The following is a 22,647-nucleotide window of genomic DNA, read 5'->3' as shown; positions in this document are numbered from 1 at the left end:
TTTAGGTGGCAATAATTTTCCTGATTAACAGATCAGCTCTCCTTACAGCTCTACCCAGATTGCACTCTGACTAACATTTGTCATAGTACAATAGCCAGCAACAATTTCTATCACCTATATTGACTTTCTCCGGTCTATATTTTGCATTCAGTATGCATTTACCGTTTGAGAGGATTTTCTTTTTTTATTTCTGACTTACAAAAATGTGATTACAGCTATCAGGAATAGAGTCCTTGCATAAAGTGGGAACCTTGTATATTTGGTTGGTATTTCATATTTCCAATTTCTTGATCTTTCACTCTTGGAGAAATAACTCAAATGATAGAATGGCATTTGGAATCTGGTCAAGACTAGTGGAAAGGCTAGTGTTCTTTAGAAAGTCAATGGGTGTTCTGAACTAAATTACGACTGCAAATTACTGTTCATCTATCTTATTGAGGTCTCATTAAAATTGATAATCAAAAGAACCAACGGTGTGCACAGCTATGAAAACTCCTGGGGAGTAAAGGAAAAAAAAAAAAATCTTATTTCAATTAAACTCAATTCATTTAAAAAAAAATAGTTGGCCTGAATATTAAGCCACAAAATAAATAAATAGAATAGGCCATATAATCACTTAAGCTCGTGGTTTACCATGCACCTCAAGTATCCACACTCTACATCTTTTGACCATCTTTTCATCCAAAAATATCCCTCAAACTTTTGCTGAATGTCTCCAGCCTTCAGAAATATACAAGAACGAAAGTGGAAAAAAGCTAAGGCAACAACCTTTCAGTATTTCAAACCCTTTCAACCTTCAATATTTCATTTGGGGGACCTCTCTAAATTGGTATCATAGTTATTATAAATTTGCACCTATGCAATATCAGTTCTGTCTTGGATTCTAACCTCCATGGTATCAAAGAAATCTTTAAGAAAAAGTGCCTCAGAAAGACTGCATCCATTATTCAGGACACCAATCACCCAGAACTTGTCTTCTTCTCATTGTTACCGGCAGGCGGGAAGTACAGAAGCCTGAAGGCACACACTTAGTGATGCAGGAACAGCTTCTTCCCCTCTGCCATCCGATTTCTAAATGGACACTGAACCCATGAACACTACCTCACTTTTTTTAATACATTCTTTCTGTTTTGCACTATTTTTAATCTATTTTACATATATACTTGCTGTAATCAACTTATTTATTTTTCCCCACATTAACATGTATTGCATGTATGCTGCTGAGTTTACAAATTTCATTACACACACCAATGATAATAAACCCAATTCTGATCCCAGAATTAAATTACTCTGTGCTACAGCTGCCAAATACAGCCTTTTAAGTCTGTGACTAAAATCACATAGTACTCCAAGAATGGTCCAAGAACTTGTCAAGCTGCATTCAGACCAACTTCTAGCCTATACCCAGTGAATTCCTGCTTGTTAACTGCATGTCCCCAGACCTCTTTATTCATGCAGATTCATTAGTTCAACATTTAAAAGAATTATTCTTTCTAACAAACCATCTTTTCCCACATTACATTTCATAGTCATTTTATGCCAATCATGAAATTTGATGTGGCACTTCCTGCTGTCCTGATGCAAACCAGATGTGACAGATGTATGGGGCACAAGCAATGAAGTTGTTCCCTATGTAACTTTCTGGAGAATTTCAGACAAAACTTGGATCGCATTTCCTGCCATGAGATACCCCTGCAATATTTTTCCAATCTCTCAGGATTGTCCTAGCAACCTACAATGAGACAAAATACAAGGGCCCCACTACCAACCTTTACCCAAAACATAGCCAGTTCCCAACCCACCCAATTCTCTCATCAAATGTTATAATTCCTTACACCAAATCCATCTCAAATGCTCTGACCCACATCTACCACATGCTCAACTCTCCAGAGGACATCAGCTGGAGGTGTGTACTTTTCCTTGGAAGAACAGGGTCTAACAATGAGCACATTTACAAGGGGTACTGCCACAAGAAAGCAGCATCCAAAGACTCCCCATCATCCAGGACATGCTCTCTCCTTGCTACTGCCATTGGACAGGAGGTATAGGCGCCTTAGGTACCAGCAGATTCAGAATAGTTATTGCCCTACAACCATCAAGCTCTTGAACCAGCGTGGATAACCTCACTCAGCTCAACACTGAAATGACTCCACAACCTAAAGACTAAATTTCAAGGACTCAGCAAATCATGTTCTCAGTATTATTTAAGTTTCTTTTTATTACTTGCACGATTTGTCTTTGCACATTAGCTACTTGTCACTATTATTTATAGTTCATAAATTCTATTGCATTTATTTTCCTGTAAAACTCAGCAGAAAATGAATCTCAAGGTGCCATATGTACTTTGATAACAAGTTTACTTTGACCTAAAGCTTTCAACCTTTTGGGGTTAGGAAATGGTGCTGCAAGCTTGATGTATGGTATTACAAGTTAATTATACGATAGAAAAGAATTAGGAAATAAGTCCCTTTTTTATACACTTTTCCTGGTAAGCTTTTCATAGTCTGATACAGGATTGGATGAGTTAGGAATGGGGGTAGGAAAGTGCTGCAAGCTTGATATACAATAGTTCAGACCAATTACAAGACAAAAAAAGGATTAAGAAAGTCCCAATTTCTGTACCAGCTTAAAAAAACAGATAGAAAGACTGAGAATAACACAGCCTGAGCTGTAAAATAAAATGTAGACAGTTTCAAAGCAGAAACCCATACACAATGAAATGAAGCTGCTATTTGGGTCAATGTTGCATAGTTCTATAAATTACATGAAGAACTAAGACAGCCAAAGACAAAACGTGGAATGAAACTTGATCAATTTTCTGCAAGGCAAGCCAACTATTTAATTTTACACTGATGTGAACTTAATGCTCAATTCCACTTACTGGAAGACCGATGAAATGCATAATAGGACAAGCAAAGAACATGATAGCCAACTCCATCACAAAAGACTTATGCATGCAGGTTACATTATTATTTAACCACATCATTAGTGCAGGTCAATTAAGTATATGAAACTAAAGCAAGGATTCATTACTACAATTATTGAGTACAAAAGAGATGCAGCACACAAATTGAAATGGAGGATCAGAAAAATGCAGACAGCAAGCAGAAAATACTATTGCCAGTTTCAAAATATACAATTATATGAATATAATCTATACACATCCTTCTCTTTATTCAATGCAATCATTTCAATACATTCTTTCAATATATCAACATTACTTTTCTCCTTAAATAATGCACCCTTTGAGACATGGTTACACCAGACCCAACCCAAGGTCTCAACTTCAGAGGGAATACAACATTTGTCAAACATTGACCGGAACACAATCAGGGAAAACAAATTTGGAACACAGGTACAGCACTTCTTAATGATAGGGGACAACCTGACCACCATATGGGGCAGATCCGGCCAACACCCCACTTCTGTGTCATGTCATCACTTAAGCCATCTTCCATTTCATATGGCCATAAGAATGGATCATGTCTGTCAGGTCACAACATATACTCTCCAGAGAAAGGATGGGGGGGGGGGGGGGGGGAATATAATGAACTTCATCCTCATCCTGATTGTCATCTGTACATATGGCTACACTGATGTGTATAGAACTGAAGTACACAAGCACCAAGTGTCACTAGGGGCAATGGCTCTGAGTAGCTCTACCTTTCTCCATGTCGCAAAGTATGGATTCCACAAATTTTTTTTTGGTAGGGCCCTGACTCACTACCTGTGCTATGTAAAAGAGCTTCTGCCCCAAAAAAAATCTTTAACCAATTGATCAGGCAATGGTCAGCCCAGAACATCTTGCAGGCCTTGCGGGAGAGGGACATGGTGGAGCCTATGGGATAGGGTTTCTCAAGCAGTTTATTCATGTCTAAGTCTGGCAGAGTGTTACATTATCAGAACTCACAGACAAGCACAGAGACTCTGCTTGGCTCGCTATGAGAGGGACACTTCCTGTAACTTCTTTCCTGTAATGGTGGAGTCTTCCTCCAGCCCCATGCTGCTCTTGTGATAGTCATGATGCAAATAAGACAAATACCCATCTTTTCATGGACAACACATTTGTAAAGGTCTGGAAGCTTGTCGATGGTCCTCGTAGAGGTTTGCGCGGTGTAGCTGTAACACAAAGACTCTTATCCTATATTCCGGAGTATAAGCTGACCCAGAGTATTCGCCGACCCCCCATTTTCAAGGTTTTAAAAAAAGTGACTTTTTCCATGTTACCTTTGTAAAAACCAACCCCTTTTGTAGAGGTTTTTGATTTAACCAGAAAAGATCACAAGATCTCACATGCTGGTACCCAGCTTTGCCAGATCCAGAACCTGGAAATTTTGAGAACCAGTACCTGCTAAGAAAACAGGCCGACACATAGTAGAGCGTTATAAGTGAATTCTAAATAAATCAGGGAGGGAAATTTTGGATTAGATCTCCAATGGTAAAGAATCCTTTGGAATGTAACTCCCGTGAAACCATTTAGCACCCATCGTAATCTCGTTATAACTTAACATGAGGTGGCAGGATCAGTATGTGTACTCAGTATTGAGTTTGCGACCACCATGTACAAAAGATTAAAATGAATGCGATATGATACTGGCTTCAAGCTGAAGCTCGTTGATTTTGCTAAAGGAATGAATAATTCTGCAGCTGCCAAGAAGTTCAGTGTAAACGAGAAACAAGTGAGAGAGTGGAGAAAGGCAGAGGACATGCTGAGGGAAATGCCAAAGACAAAATGTGCAAACCGCGGGAAAACATGCCAGTGGCGAGAACTGGAAGAAAACGTTTTAGTGGGTGAATCACCAGCGATCGCCTGGATACATTGTTACCAGAGAAATGATTCGAGTTCAAGCGTTGAAATGGGCCGAAAAACACCGTGAGGTCAGCCAAAATTTCAAAGCTACGTGAAATTGGTGCACCCGATTTATGAATAGACGTGATCTTGTGTTGGGACAAAAAACAAAGATTACTCAGAAAATTCCCACGGGGTGTTGTTGTTTACGTCCAAAAACACTGCTGGGTGGACGAAGCGAGTTGCTTGAAGTAGGTTAAAGAGGTGTGGAGTCGACGTCCCGAAGGCTTCTAGAAGGAAAAGTCGTTACTTGTCTGGGACGTGTTCAAAGCGCACTTGTCAGGTGAGACAAAAGCAGCATCGAAAGCTGAAAATACGGACATTGCAGCCATCCCCGGTGGTTTGATGTCCATGCTCCAGCCACTAGGGGTGAGTTTAAACAAACCATTCAAAGAATTCATGCGTCGACAGTGGAACGAATTTGACTCAAAAGCAGCCAATAAATACGACCTATCTTCCATGCATTCGTTTTTCCAAAGTTGGCACCTTCTGTATAAGCCGACTCCCTAATTTTAGGTCCAAAATTTAGGGCCAAATTCTCAGCTTATACACCGGAATTTACCCAGGGATACAACTGCTGCTGGAAGATCAACTCAATAAAAAGACTTCAGTCTGCCTGAAACTTAGCCTTCAATCACAGTAAAAGAAAGCTAAAGGCTACAATCAAATGCTGCTAAATGACACATTCAAGATGCAGTATGTGATTTGAGATGCACTGACGCACAGTGCAAACACCACTAAACAAGCATCACAGTTGAGTATTCTACTGCTGTAAAATGTACAAATCCAAGTCAAGTTTGTCTCTTTCACCTCAAAGCTGGCTCCATTTTGCATCTGAAGTGTCAACCTATGCAGCTGAATAACACCAAGCTTTTTTTTTCCTCCACAGAAACATATTATAAAAGCTTAAAGGACTATCACCCATTCAGAGAAGTTAGATCTTCTTTCAGTGACTTTCACAAAATAAAAGAGATATTAATGCATGGCAATGAGAAACACAAATTTTGTAAAGCTTTCCAGCAATTTCACATTACCAACCAATGGCAAGCAAATTCAGACAGGAAGCCAACTAGGACAATCAAATGGAAAATAGCCAAAAGAGGACAAAATGCATCCTTTCTGATTGGAATGATATTCCTGTAGGCTAATGCAAATGGGGAGGGACAAGGATCTAGCTTTTCAAATACAAAAGTTATTGCATGCTACAGGAGCCTTTTCATCCAGTAAATGGCAAGCATCTGGAATGCACTGTGGAAGCGAGTGGCAGAAGTAGCGTCACTAACTGCATTTGTGGTACCCAAGGCAAGCAAGTAAACTGCTAGCAATTGGAAGCCTACGGATCAAGTGTGAGAGGATGGGATTAATATAGATAGGCATTCATGTATCGGTGTGGACATGGTGAGCCAAGTGCGACATTTCCATGCAGTATGCACATGACTCAAAAAAATAAAGCTAACAAAGTGTGTCAGATATCAAAGCTGTCAAAACTATAGTGCCTTCTATGGTTTTGAATAGTCTGGTTCTGCTCCCATCTGTGCTCTTCAACAGCATTCACATCCAAAGTTCCCAGAAGCAAGGTGGCATTCTACTAATATAACAAACAACCTGTTGGCAGATGTCATAGGGTCAAGCAGCATCTGTGGGTGAGGGGAAAAGTGGGGGAAATCCACTGAGAAGCTAATTTGTTTCCCTTTCCATTACCCCCCAGAAATCCCCAAACAAACCTAAAACCACTTGTAGGCCAATCCAAAAAGCTAACAGACTGATCTTACACATTTTTTTTTTAAAAAAAAGTTAACAGCTCCACTATTGCATGGAGTATCAATGAGATTGGGATTTGTTGACATCCAGCACAAGTATTTACAGTTGAGAATGAAGTGTGGTTAAATCTCATACGATCCACTGGAGTAGAGCCAACATTACATGTACCTCTATGGTGCTGCACCACCTAGTTTCTAGTTATTACACATATGACAATAACCACTTGCTTATCATTCCCATATATTTAAGATTGTATTAGAACATAGAAACAGAAAGTTTACAGCACAATACAGGCCCTTCTGCCCACAATGCTGTGGCGAACATGTACTTACCTTAGAAATTACCTAGGGTTACCCAAAGCCCTCTATTTTTCTAAGCTCCATGTACCTATCCAGGAGTCTGTTAGAAGACCCTATTAAATGGATAAATAGAAAAAAGGCAAATATTGAATCTACATGTATTTGCCTTGGCCAACAGCTCATGGAGAATCACAAATGATGTCTACGATACATATGGCCTCCTGTTCAACCAGACTTAGCAGATTCCAGGGTAAATGCTCAAACATCCTGAGTTGAAAAGCCGGATTACATACATCATTGTAACTGTATCAGAGAAACTAAATATATTGGAAAATTTAAACAGTACCTTCAGGGTTCTTCAGTGCGCTTGCAATAAAGGAGAGATTACAATTGGAAATAATCCAGCAGCTGGAATTAAACTGCCAACATCCCAAATTTTGAAAAGGATTTCAGATATAGTGGAGAAAGACCAAGAAGGAACTTGAAAACAAGAGTAAGACTGATTTTGGGAATGTATTTCACTATAACACTGGGACAGATAAAAGAACTGCACAAATAAGGAGGCAGCATTCAAGTTTAAAGTGCAGAATGAGGCACTAGCACAAAATGTTAGAATAATTGAAGATGACATGACCACAGAGAACTGCAGCAATACTTAGAATAGGTGTGGAATTGATCAAATGTTATAGAAGTAGTAAATGGTCTAAGAGACAACTTGGGAAAGGAATGCAGCAAAAAGTGTGGCCTTTTATCTGAGGAACATCATAGAGAATCTAATTTACCCACCTCCAAAGTACATAATGTGTCATCAGTACTCTGCCAAGCAGATTCAAATCTTCCCTACTCTATACAAATTGCATTACTTACTTTCCAAAGTACTTTTTGTATCTGCCTGCCAAATATGTTTACTACAGTCCCCACATTTCTTGGTCCCACAACAATTTGCTGTATCACACCACCGCTTTCTCATTCATTCGTCCAAAGTGGATGACCTCATTTTCCCATATAATGATCAATGTGTTAACTTCTTAACCACGTAGTTAGCTGATTTTATGCCTCTGCAGACCCTGCAAAACTGCAAATGCACCAAGAATAGTTTAATCAGCAAATAGGGCTGGTGTACATTTGATCCCTTCAAATCATTACCATAGATTGAAATTGTTGAGGCTCCAACACTAGCCCTGTGGCACCCTATTAGCTAATCTGAAAGTGACTCAGTTATCCCTGCACAATTTTCTGTTAATTAGTCAATCCCCTAGCCATATCACTGTTTTATACTCAGCACCATGCATGCTCATCTTGTGCAAAAACCAAATATTTATTAAATTCCTTCTGAAAATCCAAGTATACTACAATAATATATTCATCCATAGTACATCCTTCCAAGAACTTTCAGAAATTTGTCATACAATTCCCCCTTTCAAAAAAACCACAAAGTCTCTGCTGAACTGTCTTATGATTTAAGTGCTCTATTACCACTTTACTGATGGATCAAAGACTGCTTCCATTAGGTAATAATTTATATTTCCTTGGTTACACCATTTAAAACTTTTGATATGTCTTTTTACCATTAAAAATGAAAGACCAAACACAGGCCCAGACTGAAACTCATGTTTATTTTATCCACTTAAATTCTGCAATTTTTTGTGCTATCTGCAGTGTCAAACTGGTTCTGTATTAGTCATCCATGCTGTTACAGGTGTCCCCCACTCTTTGAACATTCACTTTACGAAACCTCACTGTGACAAAAGACCTACATTAGTTACTTGTTTTCGCTAACAGAAGGTGTTTTCACTGTTACGAAAAAAAACAGCGGGTGAAAAACATCAGCGCGCACCCCGAGCAGTCACTCTCCCCCGGATTCAGAACTGCATTCTAGCCGGCATTGCTTAAACACGTGCCTGTGAGCAGCCGTTAGCAAGATGAGTTCTACGGTATCGGAAAAGCCTAAAAGAGCTCATAAGGGTGTTACACTTAGTGTAAAACTAGACATTAAGTGTTTCCATCGTGGTGAACGAAGTAAGGACAAAGTGAGTTTGGCTTGTGGAAGTTGACGAAGATGATGTTGAAGAGGTTTTGGCATCCCATGACCAAGATCTGATAGATGAAGAGCTGATACGATTGGAAGAGGAAAGGATAACAATCGAAACCGAATGCAGTAGCGAATGGACCGAAAGTGAAGTCGTCCAGGAACTGAACGTGAAGCAACTGCATGAGATTTTCGCTGCAATGATAAAGTACGACTTTAATTTTGAAAGGGTACGTCGGTTTAGGGCACATTTCCAAGATGGTTTGAGTCCTTACAAAGAACTGTATGTTAGAAAAATGTGCAAGGCTAAGCAGTCAAGCAAGCCTTCCACGTCAGCCACAGCAGACAACGAACCTCGACATCGAGACAGGCAGACATAGAAGAAGATAACATGCCTGTCCTCATGGAAACAGACGAGATGACACCCCAGTGTCCCACCACCCCAACTCCTGGACAGATACCGATTCTCGGAGAATGCAGCCGTAGCCCGGTCGCGGAGAATGCAGCCGTAGCCCGGAGGCACCCAACACATCTTTAAGAAAAAAGCCAAAATAAACAAGCTAATTAATTAGGTGCCGCCTGGCTTGTTTATTTTGGCTTTTTTCTTAAAGATGTGCTAGGTGCATCCCGGCCACCGCTGTACCCCTGCATGCTTCGCGGATCGGTATCCGGTCGCTGCCTGGAGGATGGGGGCTACTGCACCACTCCAGCCTCCGACGACTCAGCCTAACAGACCATCAGTGTGCTCGATGTCTTCCCAATTCTTGTAAGTGATACTACACTGTACATACATTATTTCTACTTCATATAGGCTGTGTATTTTTATCTGTTATTTGGTATGATTTGGCAGCTTCATAGCTTAAAGGCTACTGGGGGGCGCTTGTGCCGTGTTTTTGCCAACAGCGCTTGCATGAGATTTTCGCTACGGAGAACAGTGCGGCAATGATTGTAGAGAAATATTTCTACTTTATATAGGCTGTGTATTTATCATATCATTTCTGCTTTTACATGTTACTGTTATTTTAAGTTTTGTGTATTATTTGGCATGATTTGGTAGGTTATTTTTGGGTCTGCGAACGCTCACAAATTTTTCCTATATGAATAAATGGTAATTGCTTCTTCGCTTTACGACCTTCCGGCTTACGAACCGTTTCATAGGAACGCTCTACTTTCGGATGGTGGGGGAAACCTGTATTAGTCAATGGTTGAGACTGAAAACAAACCACTGTGGGATATATCCTTCAGTCCTATCACAAACAAACTACCTAACCCAGATCAATTTGGGTGGCATAGTGGCACAGCTGGTAAGACTGCTGCATCAGAGTGCTGAAAGACGAAGGTCCAATAACCCTGGCTTCAGCGGCGCTGCCACTGACTTCAGGTGCTTTCTATGTGGTGTTTGCGCGTTATCCCCATGACCACATGGGTTTCCTCTGGTTGATCCAGTTTCCTTCCACACCTCAAAGACATCTATTGGTAGGTTAAATGATCACTACGAATGCCCTTGATATGTAAGTGAGGGAACGTAGAGTTGGTGAGTACGTGCAAAGAATTTTTTTTTTAAAAAAAAGGGCAAAATTTTGAGTGATCACAGGTAGGTTTAGGCTCAGTGGACTGAAGGGCAAGTTTCTGTACTGTATCGATATATTAAAATTTAGTTCCATGTACATTAATAAGATTGCATCATTATGGAATGCTTCCTGGAAAAGGACTTCAATTGTTTAAAATTTGCTATTATGGCTCAAACCTCAAAAATCAATTAGGCTCTTTGGTTAAGAATGTAGGATTTAAAAGTCCACACTAGCTTTTATAACCTGTCCAACAACCAGTTTAACTTATGGCTTCCAGTACCTTTACAAGACATGCCAGTTCTCTTAAGTAACACTGTCCGAAAAATTGTGAAAAAAAGAGACAAACCTTGATTGTATTGAAAACACTAGCTTTTCTTGAAAACCCTTCAGCAGGAAGCAACAGATCCTGGAAACACTCTTACTGCTATTATTTTTCCAACAAACCAAAATAAATGAAATATTTAAATAAGCTCAAGTTGCCAAATTATTCAATTTAACTCACATTAGGTTAAAAATGATCAAATAATGTTTCCTACACTGCTCATACTGACAATATATTTATAAAATAATCTAAGTTTGATTGCTGATTCAGAGCTTTAAATTATAGCAGAAATCAGAATGAGCAGCATTAAACAAAGGTGGTTAGATACCTCAAAGAAAGATTCAGTGTCTTTATACATCTTTCCTAAAACAATTAATTTCAATTACTCACATCATGTTATATTGAAAAGTGAAGTCATAGAACTGTAAGATTTAACAGAATTATGAAAAGAATATACCCAAAATTCATTTACTAGGTAATTCCAGAGTGTTGCAGCAGAACTTCCTAGTAGAGCTCAAGAAAGATGTTATATGCTTAAATTAGAAACACAATACAGCACAATACAGGCCCTTCAACCCACAAAGTTGTGCCGAACATGTTGCTACCTTAGAACTACCTAGGCTTTACCCATAGCCCTCTATTTTTCTAAGCTCCATGCAGCCATCCAGGTGTCTCTAAAAAGAGACAATCGTTTCCGCCTCCACCACCGCCGCCGGCAGCCCATTGCACACATTCACCACTCTCTGCACAAAAAAAAACTTGCCCCTGACATCTCTGCACCGACTTCCAAGCACCTTAAAATTATGCCCTCTTGTGTCAGTCATTTCAGCCCCGGGGGAAAAGCCTCTGACTATCCACATGATCAAAGCCTCTCATTATCTTGTACTCCTCTATCAGGTCACCTCTCATCCTCTGTTGCTCCAAGGAGAAAAGGCCGAGTTTACTCAACTTATTCTCATAAGGCATGCTCCCCAATCCAGGCAACATCGTTGTAGATCTCCTCTGCACCTTTTCTATAGTTTCCACATCCTTCCTGTAGTGAGGTGACCAGAACTGAGCACAGTACTCCAAGTGGGGTCTGACCAGGGTCCTATATAGCTGCAGCATTACCTCTCGGCTCTTAAACTCAATCCCACGATTGATGAAGGCCAATGAGCCGTATGCCTTCTTAACCAGAGTCAACCTGCATAGCAGCTTTGAGCGTCCTACTAGACAATGGGGTGACCCATAGGGGCACCCTTTGAGAGAAGGGTAGTGCAGTTTGATGTGACCAGAATGAACATTAAATTTTCCTGAATGCTATTGACATCACTTTGCTCTGCAAACTGAAGTAGTAAACCTCAGTTTATTAAAGAACGACACGTGGCAAAGCAAATATAGCTCCTCCTCATTTAACGAAGGACACTTATGATGACATCATTTCTGGCTTACCTGCCATCCAGGACACCTCAAATGTCCTCTTTCTTTAAGGATCATGGTTTCCCTTGTGCCGTCATCAATGATGCCCTCACCTGCATCTCCTCCATTTCCCACACTTCGGCCCTCACCCCATCCTCCTGTCATAACAGGGACAGAGTTCCCCTTGTCCTCACCTAACACCCCACCAGCTTCTGGATCCAGCACATCATCCTTTGCAACTTCTGCCACCTTCAACAGGACCCCACCACTAAGCACATCTTTCCCTCTCCACCCCTCTCCGCTTTCTGCAGGGATCGGTCCCTCCACGACTCCCTGATCCACACATCCCTCCCCACGGATCTCCCACCCGGCACTTATCCCTGTAAGGGTAAGTGCTACACCTGTCCCTACACCTCCTCTCTTGCCACCATTCAGGGCCCCAAACAGTCTTTCCAAGTGAGGCAACACTTCACTTTTGAGTCTGTTGGGGTCATCTATTGCATCCGGTGCTCCCAATGCAGTCTCCTCTACATCGGTGAAACCCGACGCAGATTGGGGGACTGCTCCATCGAGCACCTCCACTCTGTCCGCCACAACAAACAGGACCTCCCGGTTGCCACCCACTTCAACTCCGCTTCACATTCGCATTCAGATATGTCCATACATGGCCTCCTCTACTGCCAGGATGAGGCTAAACTCAGGTTGGAGAAGCAACATCTCATATACCGTCTGGGTAGGCTCCAGCCACTGGGCATGAACACTGAATTCTCCAACTTCCAGTAATTCCCTCCCCCGGCTGCCTATCACCTCCCTCATGGTTCCGCCTCCTCCTACTACCCATTGTGCTTTCCCCTATTCCTTCTTCACCTTTCCTGCCTATCCCCTCTCTGCTTCCCCTCCCCTCACCCCTTTATCTTTCCCCTTACTGGTTTTTCACCTGGCACCTACCAGCCTTCTCCTTCCCACCCTCCTTTATAGGGCCTCTGCCCCTTCCCTCTTCAGTCCTGACGAACGGTTCCGGCCCAAAGTGTTGACTGATCATTCCCACGGATGCTGCCCGACCTGCTGAGTTCCTCCAATGTGTTGAGTGTTGCTCTGCCACCCTTGTGCCTCTCGTTGTCATTCTGGAGATGTGCAGCCCTTTCATCCCCCAGCTCTTCATCTCTTCTGCTGTTTGTCTCTTATCCTGGAGACGTGCATGCCTCTCCTCCTGTCTCTTCTTCTCTCATCTTTTTTTGTCCTGACTCCTTGATCCTGGAGTCATGTGGCCCTGGCCTCATCTGGTTCTTGTTCTCTCCCTCTCCTTACCGCATCCCAACAACGTTTGCTGTCATCTCTTGACCATAATGTCCCCCTTCCTTTTCCACACAGCACAATTAGGCTAACTTTTTTTTTAACCCTAATGCTGGATAGAAGATACGAAGCACTAACACCAAAGGATGCTGATTATTCTTGATGATGTGGCTTGCGCTCTCCTAAATGGATGTGATATAGTCACCACTGTCCTTTGACTGCAGCAAAGGGTTTTATGGGTGTCTCAGAGTACGTCATTACAATAAGATTTAATTATCTCTTATTGATGGGTGGCAGTTAGATCTGTCCCAATCCTGCACATGCTGATGGTGATTAGCAGAATGTGATCCCACGAAATAGAGCTGCCCTGCACTTTTGTTCCGGTAGGTGTCGCTGCTAAGGCTGGCCATGCGTACGCGTCAGGCTGTCGCATCCCGATTTCCATGATGGCCTAGCGGGTCTCAGGTCAAAGCAAGCCTGTTGATTTTTGGCGAATGAGCAATTTTATACGAGTATATAACCCTGAACTTTGCCTGCATTCTGTAAGTTAGCGCATTTTAATTCGATTTAGTCCAAAAAAAAGTGCCGCTGTAATGCACCGTTTGCACTAATTGGAGGTCACAAACAGGCAGAGCCTGAGAGTATTAGTAGTATATAGATGGACTCGGACCCCAAGATCCCTCTGAAACCCAATAGTCTTACCATTAATGCTATATTCTGCCATCATATTTGACATACCAAACTGAACCACCTCACACTTATCTGGGTTGAACTCCATCTGCCACTTCTCAGCCCAGTTTTGCATCCTACTGATGTCCCGCTGTAATCTCTGACAGTCCTCAACACTATCCACAACACCCCCAACCTTTGGGTCATCAGCAATCTTACTAACCCATCCCTCCATTTCCTCATCCAGGTCATTAATAAAAATCACAAAGAGTAGGGTTCCCAGAACAGATCCCTGAGGCACACCACTGGTCTCCGACCTCCATGCAAAATATGACCCGTCTACAACCACTCTTTGCCATCTGTGGGCAAGCCACTTTTGGATCCACAAAGCAATGTCCCCTTGGGTCCCATGCCTCCTTACTTTCTCAATAAGCCTTGCATGGGGTACCTCATCAAATGCCTTGCTAAAATCCATATATACTACATCTACTGCTCTACGTTCATCAATGTATTTAGTCACATCCTCAAAAAATTCAATCAGTCTCGTAAAGCATTACTCGCCTTTGACAAAGCCAGGCTGACTATTCCCAATCATATTATGCCTCTCCAAATGTTCATAAATCCTGCCCCTCAGGATCTTCTCCATCAGCTTATCAACCACTGCATTAAGACTCACTGGTCTATAATTTCCTGGGCCATCCCTACTCCCTTTCTTGAATAAGGAAACAACATCCACAACCGTCCAATCCTCTGGAACATATCCCGTCCTCATTGATGATGCAAAGATCATTGCCAGAGGCTCAGCAATCTCCTGCCTCACTTCCCACAGTAGCCTGGGGTACATCCCATCCGGTCCCAGTGACTTACCCAATTTGATGCTTTCCAAAAGCTCCAGCTCATACTCTTCCTTAATATCTACATGCTCAAGCTTTTCAGTCCACTGCAAGTCATCCCTACAATCGCCAGGATCCTTTTCCGTAGTGAATACTGAAGCAAAGTATTCAGTTAAGTACCTCTGCTATTTCCTCCGGTTCCATACATGCTTTTCCACTGGTCCTATTCTCTCACGTCTTATCTTCTTGCTCTTTACATACTTGTAGAACGCCTTGGGGTTTTCCTTAATCCTGTCCATCAAGGCCTTCTCGTGGCCCCTTCTGGCTCTCCTAATTTCATTCTTAAACTCCTTCCTGCTAGCCTTATAATCTTCTAGATCTCTATCATTACCTAGTTTTTGAACTTTCTGTAAGCTTTTCTTTTCTTCTGGACTAGATGTACAACAGTCTTTGTACACCACAGTTCCTGTACCCTACCATCCTTTCCCTGTTTCATTGGAACATATCTACGCAGAACTCCATGCAAATATCCCCTGAACATTTGCCACATTTCTTCCATACGTTTCCCTGAGAACATCTGCTTCCAATTTATGCTTCCAAGTTCCTGCCTGATAGCCTCCTATTTCCCCTTACTCCAATTAAACATTTCCCTATCTTGTCTGTTCCTATCCCTCTCCAATGCTATGGTAAAGGAGACAGAATTGTGATCACTATCTGCAAACTGCTCTCCCACTGAGAGACCTGACACCTGACCAAGTTCATTTCCAAATACCAGATTAAATACAGTCTCCTCTCCTCTTGTAGGTTTATTTACATTGTGTCAAGAAACCTTCCCGAACACATCTAACAAACTCCACTCCATCTAAACCCCTTGCTCTAGGGAGATGCCTATCGATATTGGGGAAATTAAAATCTCCCACAACAACCCTGTTATTACTCCTTTCCAGAATCTGTCTCCGTATCTGCTCCGCAATGTCCCCGTTACTATTGTGTGGTCTATATTTAAAAAAACACCCAGTAGAGTTATTGACCCCTTCCTATTCCTAACTTCCACCCACAGAGACTCCGTAGACAATCCCTCCATGACTTCAAAGTTGCTGGTGAACGCAGCAGGCCAGGCAGCATCTCTAGGAAGAAGTACAGTCGCCGATTCGGGCCGAGACCCTTCGTCAGGACTGAATTCTTCGTTTACTCAGTCTGGTAGTGTTTTATCTAAATTGGATAGAGATTCTGAATATTTCTCTTTCTCAGTTTCTCTCAGAACACCATTTTAAGAAAAACTTAGTCCAATATAAAAATCAATTGCCTCAAGTGAAGTCAATACCAATTTAATTATCATGCTATCATAAAAAGCCATTTACAATTTACTTTTCCTTCTCTAATTTGCTGTAGGTTCAACGATCTCAACTTTCAGATATTATTCAGCAACCAAGCTTGATATTACATTGTTTGAAATGATCAAGTTCAATCAAGTTCAAACGCATCTCCCCCATTTCACGCACATCTGCTCTCACTCCATCCTCCCGCCACCCCACTAGGAATAGGGTTCCCCAGTCCTCACCTACCACCCCACCAGCCTCCGGGTCCAACGTATTATTCCCCGTAACTTCCGCCACCTCCAACGGGATCCCACCACTAAGCACATCTTTCCCTCCCCCCGCTCTCTGCTTTCCGCAGGGATCACTCCCTACGTGACTCCTTTGTCCATTCGTCCCCCCCATCCCTCCCCACTGATCTCCCTCCTGGCACTTATCCTTGTAAGCAGAACAAGTGCTACACATGCCCTTACACTTCCTCCCTTACCACCATTCAGGGCCCCAGACAGTCCTTCCAGGTGAGGCGACACTTCACCTGAGTGTCAGCTGGGGTGATATACTGTGTCCGGTGCTCCCGATGTGGCCTTCTATATATTGGCGAGACCCGACAGACTGGGAGACCACTTTGCTGAACACCTACGCTCTGTCCGCCAGAGAAGGCAGGATCTCCCAGTGGCCACATATTTTAATTCCACATCCCATTCCCATTCTGACATGTCTATCCACAGCCTCCTCTACTGTAAAGATGAAGCCACACTCAGGTTGGAGGAACAACACCTTATATTCCGTCTGGGTAGCCTCCAACCTGATGGCATGAACACTGACTTCTCTAACTTCCGCTAACGCCCCACCTCCCCCTCCTACCCCATCCGTTATTTATTTTTATACACACATTCTTTCTCTCACTCTCTTTTTTCTCCCTCTGTCCCTCTGACTATACCCCTTGCCCATCCTCTGGTCTCCACCCCCCCCCCCCCCCCCCGTCTTTCTCCCTGGACCTCCTGTCCCATGATCCTCTCATATCCCTTTTGCCAATCACCTGTCCAGCTCTTGGCTCCATCCCTCCCCCTCCTGTCTTCTCCTATCATTTTGGATCTCCCCCTCTCAAATCTCTTACTAACTCTTCCTTCAGTTAGTCCTGACGAAGGGTCTCGGCCTGAAACGTCGACTGTACCTCTTCCTAGAGATGTTGCCTGGCCTGCTGCGTTCACCAGCAACTTTGATGTGTGTTGCTTTAAGTTCAATTCTGTAACAATTTTTCATTGAAGTAATTTATTCTGTCCTCCACCATCTTGGATTAACATGAACTGAAAGTATATTTTCTGGAAAAGAATAAGTTATTTCTCAAAACCCTCGCACTGTCACAATTAATAATTTTTATTATATTTTATTTGTATGCACAGAGCAATATAGATGAGTATTACATTCTGTTCTGAATTTAGAATAGCTAGAAGATAGGAATAGATAGCCTTTTGATGAATAGGAAAAGAATGTGACTTTTTAAATAGGTCAAGGGATAATGGATTAAGTGGCCTATCATTGCTTCTATGTTATGATTTCATGAATCATTAAAATACTAGTTTAGGGACATTGTTGAAAAAATATTTGCACATTTATCACGCTAAATAAAAAGAAGCTAGTTAAAAAAATATAAAATGCTGGAAATACTGGGTCAGGCTTATGTCTATGGGAGGAGACTGTTCATCAGTGCTGGGGAACAGAACCTGGAGGGACAGTGGGGGTGCATGAAAATATGTCTCTAGGACAAAACCTTAGTGACCATGGGCAGAAGCTATAAACAAAAGATAGGCAAAAAAAAAGTGGACTAAAAAAGGATGTAAAATGCAGAGCAGAAAGATTCACCCTGGCTAGGCACGTCCTCCACTTCCAGAAATAAGGGTTAAGAAAAAAGCTGAGACAACTTCACAGATGAACAACAGGCACAGAAAGAAAACAAGCCACCTGAAGATGTAGCATCAATGAGGCCAGAAGGCTGCAATATGCCCAGATGAAAAATGAGATTCTGTTTCATGAGCCTGAAATGGGTCTCACTGTGATTATGTAGAAAGCTACAGATAGGAGCATGAGAGAGAGCGCAAGAGAGAGATGAAGAATTAGAGGCAAGCACCAGGAAGAACAGAGCTACTCCTGTGGACCAAACACAGTACTTTGCATTTACTTTTTACCCCAATGCAGAAGAGATCCATACTGTGAATACCAAATACAATATGCTAGATTGGAAATGCAAGTGAAAGGCCTGTGGTTGCAAGGGAACGTACAAGGGAAAGGGAAAGAGGTTGCTTTGTGGCAACAGCAGAGAACCATGAAAAGAAATGTTCTTGCAAAATTCTGAAAGGGGAGAAGGAAACGTGATTGGTGATGAATTTTTCTTGAAGGCAGCAGAAAGCAACCTATTGACTGACCTGCTGATCAGATGTGCTGGGGCAATTCTGAAGTTATGAAACAATGTGAATATAGCAATAACCAGTGTTCAGGCCTTTATTTTGAACTACATCCCTGCCAACTTTTATTCTGATGATGCCGCAGCGTACAAATTTGAAATCAAGTTGAACCACATGACGAGGGTAGCCATTTTGCTTTGTAGTTTTTCCCCAATCAAATTGAAGCACATTTACACAATCCTGTGTTGTCTTCCTTTTGTTTATGTCATTGAAAAATCATCTTTTAGTGTTTGGTTTAGTTCATAAAGGAGAACACTAACCAAGCTATATTTTGTATTAATATTATGTAACTTTACTCCCAATTATCAGTACAGTGACTGACCAGCCTTGATAAGGAATGCTTACATGATATTAATCTTCTCTCATACCTTAAAACAAGGCTTACTCATTTTGTGCATAATTTTGTATATTTCACATAAGTCTAGCTTCATGCATTCCTAATTTCTTATGAGTGTGACTTAATTGTCATAGGTTTGCTACACTAAGTACTTATAGTATTTTTCTGGTTAGTTCTCAGTTTTACTCATATGTCAAAAGTGAGCTGCCCAAATAAAACACCTAGAACTTGAACTCTATACCCTGACTCTCGTGTTCAGTTGAGTGGAATTTGGCTCTTTGCTGAATTGTGTCCTTCCTATTTTACACACAAGGAGTGCAGGACAATTAGTCTTTATTTCTTACGTAAATCACAAGTAGTAATCAGTATGCTCTCCAAAAAGCATCTGTAGAAATTTGCTATAGTGTTTGCTGACATACCAAATCTCCTCAAACTCAATGAAATATAACCTCTGGCCTGCCTTCTTCATAATTACATCAATATACTAGGCACCAGGATAGATCTTCAGAGATGTTGACACCCAGGAACGTGCTCACCCTTTCCACTGCTGATCCCTTGATGAGGACTGGTGTTTCCTCATCTTCCCATTTCCTGAAGTCCAAAATCAATTCCTTGGTCTGACATTGAGCGCAAGATTGTTGTTGCAACACCACTCAACCAGCCAATCTCACTCCTTTACGCCTTCTTGTCAAAAAGATTTTCCCAACAATACTTGTGTAACCAGCAAAATTATAGATGCCATTTGAGCTGTGCCTAGCCACACAGCTATGGCAGTAGAGCAGGAATTCCCAATCTTTTTCATGTCATGGACCCTTATTATTAACCGAGGGATTTGTGATTCCCAGATTGGGAACTTCTGGTGCAGAGAGTAAAGTAGCAAGACAAGTACACATCCTTCAGGTACGCCGGTGTTGACTGTCAGCAAGGAGATGTTATTTTCCATCTGCACTGATTGTGGTCTCCTGCTGAGGAAGCTAGGAATCCAGTTGCAGAGAGAAGTACAGAAGCCCAGATTTTGAAGCTTGCTGATCAATACTGAGAGGACCATGGCATTGAATGCATAGCTGTAATCAATAAACCTTAGCCTGACCTAGGTACTTCTGCTCTCCAGGTAGTCCAAGACCAAGTAGCAAGGCAGTGAGATTGTATCTGCTGTAGATCTATTGTGGTGGTAGGCAAATTGTAGTGGGTCCAGGCAATTGCTTAAGCAGAAGTTAATTCTAGCCATGACAAACCTCTCAAAGCACTTCATCACAGTAGATGTGAATGCAACTTTGTGCAGAACAGGAGATTGCCAGTGAGATGGAGACAGTTCCATGGTGGACTTTACATACCAGTTTTAAACAGTGAATAGGGCCTGTGGAGCAAGAGATTACTTTGGTTAATAGTAATCCAAGTTAATTAGCAAGGGCCAGTAAAAAGAAGCAAGGTTTAAACAAAGTGCCCATTGGAGGAGAGCAATTGTGTGAGGAGGCCAGCGTTAGAGTGGTCAGGCTTTGGCTCAACACGCTTAAGAGAGAACAGGTGCAAGTTTGAGAAGTTAGAGACATAACAAGTGTAGAAAGGACGGTAGTTTAGTCAATGCAATGCTCCTACTGAGATGTGGGATTTCAGGTTACCTAATGCAGGGGTCTCCAACCCTTTTTTGCACTGCGGACCCGTTTAATATTGACAATATTCTTGTGGACTGGCCGACCGGGGGGGGGGGGGGGGGGGGGGGGGGTGGAATAGAGAGGGTTGCCAACGAACAAGAGTAGCAGTCAAATGTGTTGTTTACCCAAAAGACTACAATGACCATGAAGCCTTGCGCGGGCACCAATGCGCGTCGTGACCTGCCGATTTCCCCCCTCCCCCCCACCCCCCCACCCCGGAGCAAATCCTTTTTGGCGATTCTGTTGATCACTACCGGAATATAGGTGATAAGTGGGTAATACACAACTTTGTTTCCACAAAGGTTTATCTAACGAATTTAATATTAAACACAGAGCACATATTTTCCTCACATGGATATAATGATAAGTCAATTATCAGGGGAGCTTGAAGTAAGTAAGTGTTGAACGAACTTCCAGTAGAAGTGGCAGAAGCAGGTTCGATACGATCATTTACAGAAAAATTGGATAGGTATATGGACAGGAAAGGAATGGAGGGTTATGGGCTGAGTGCAGGTCGGTGGGACTAGGTGAGAGTAGCGTTCAGCACGGACTAGAAGGGGAGAGATGGCCTATTTCCGTACTGTAATTGTCATATGGTTATATAGGTCACTTATAAGTCAATAGCATCATAACACTTTAAGTAATATTTAGATATTAAATGCACAGCAAATATTTTCCCCATATGAATATATAAAATCATTGCAACACACCAATATCGCTGAATTAGTGGGAGCCCTGGGCTTGTTTCCCTGAAACAACACCGCCCTATCGAGGGGTGATGGGAGACATCGATACTCAAAGGGGGTTCCTGATGTCCAGTCTATCCTGCAGTTTAGTTTTCGTTGCATTCATTGCAGAAAACTCCGCTTCGCAGAAAAAATGTTGGAAATGGAAGCAATGTTTTCAGTGCTTTCGTGGCTATCTCAGGATATTTAGCCTTGACTTTGATCCAAAATGTCGACAGAGATGTTATGTCAAACATACCTTTCAGCCCGTCATTTGCAAGCTCGAGGAGTTGACCGCCTTCCCGCCCTGACACGGATGACGCGCTGGTCATGACCTCACATGCATAATGGCTGATCAGTGGCCGTGACAGGGAATGAGGAAAGGTGCAGCTGACAAAATCATATCGCTTCCTCGCGGCCCGGTAGCACATGCTCTGCGGCCCGGTGGTTGGAGACCGCAGACCCAATGGTCTCCCTGATGATTGCATCTGCATGAAGTACAGCCAACTTCAGATCCTCACTGACAAAAGTCAAGGAACTCAAGCTGGAAATGGACGCACTCAGGACCAACAGGGAGGCTGAAAACTTCAAAGGACTCTCTCACTGAGGAGGTGCAGGCTTGCGATAATAATGGGTGATCACAAGGAGGGGAGAAAGCAATCAGTACAGGGTTCCCCTGTGGCCATTTTTCTCAGCAACAAGTCTTTGAATGCTGCTGGGGCAATAATCTATCAGGGCACGACAGTACTCTGGCCTGCTCTGAGACTTAGCAAGGAAGGGTAAAGTCAGGCAGAGCAGTAGCAACAGGAGACTCAATAAGGGAACTGACAGCAGATTCTGTGGCCGTGAAATGAGAAGCCAGGATGGTGTGTTGCCTCCCAGGTGCGAGTCTAGGATGACTCAGAGCAGATGCAGAATATTCTCATGGAGGGTGAGCAGCCAGAGTGGTCCACATTGGCACGAATGACAGTTAGAAAGGAAGAAGAGGTCCTGCACAGTGAGTATAGTGCATTAGGGAAAAGGTTAAGAGCAGGACCTCCAAGGTGATCCCCGGATTACATTAAGTACTGCACGCTCATCATAGCAGAGAGAAAAAAATGAAAGCACAGATGAATGAGTAGATGAGAAGGT

The 22,647-nt window shown here is 42.4% G+C and overlaps 1 protein-coding gene across 1 annotated transcript in view; it reads right to left on the bottom strand.

The window, feature by feature from the left end:
* The window catches only part of socs5a (suppressor of cytokine signaling 5a), a 68,767-nt gene that overhangs the window by 7,480 nt on the left and 38,640 nt on the right, over positions 1-22,647 (bottom strand). The gene's annotated exons all lie outside the window — the stretch shown is intronic.

Source organism: Mobula birostris, chromosome 8 (genome assembly GCF_030028105.1).
Source record: "Mobula birostris isolate sMobBir1 chromosome 8, sMobBir1.hap1, whole genome shotgun sequence".
NCBI lineage: Eukaryota > Metazoa > Chordata > Chondrichthyes > Myliobatiformes > Myliobatidae > Mobula > Mobula birostris.
The sequence above is the reverse complement of the archived record's forward strand: the minus strand, read 5'-3'. Positions and strand labels throughout refer to the sequence as shown.